Genomic DNA, 432 nt, shown 5'->3' with positions numbered 1-432 from the left:
CTGATTTGCTCAAATATGACTCATCAATGATTCATTTTCTTACAATTGTGGTGAAAATGTCTGTTATTCAAGCGTTGCTGTTATTACTGGGGGCCTTTGCAAAGAAGAGGGATTAGATGAATAGAGAGATTAAAGGCCAGGCCAGGCTCAGAAAATCTTCACATCATTAGCCCTATTTTTGCATATTAAAAACCTGCCACCATTCAAGGAGACAATTCAGACAAATCCATAATCAACATTGCATTTATGCTGAAGAACTAAGCATTCTCTGCAGACATTATGGCTGCATAACGAGTCATATGTTACTGTTTAGCATTACAAAATATTCATACTGATTCCCGACAATATGTCTGAGGGACAGATTCGTTTCTACAAACATTAAAGAGGCTCAGAAGGTGGATGTACTGTAGATTTCTTTAAAATGATTTTAAA

Source organism: Channa argus, chromosome 1 (genome assembly GCF_033026475.1).
Source record: "Channa argus isolate prfri chromosome 1, Channa argus male v1.0, whole genome shotgun sequence".
NCBI classification, from domain to species: Eukaryota; Metazoa; Chordata; class Actinopteri; order Anabantiformes; family Channidae; genus Channa; species Channa argus.
The sequence above is the reverse complement of the archived record's forward strand: the minus strand, read 5'-3'. Positions refer to the sequence as shown.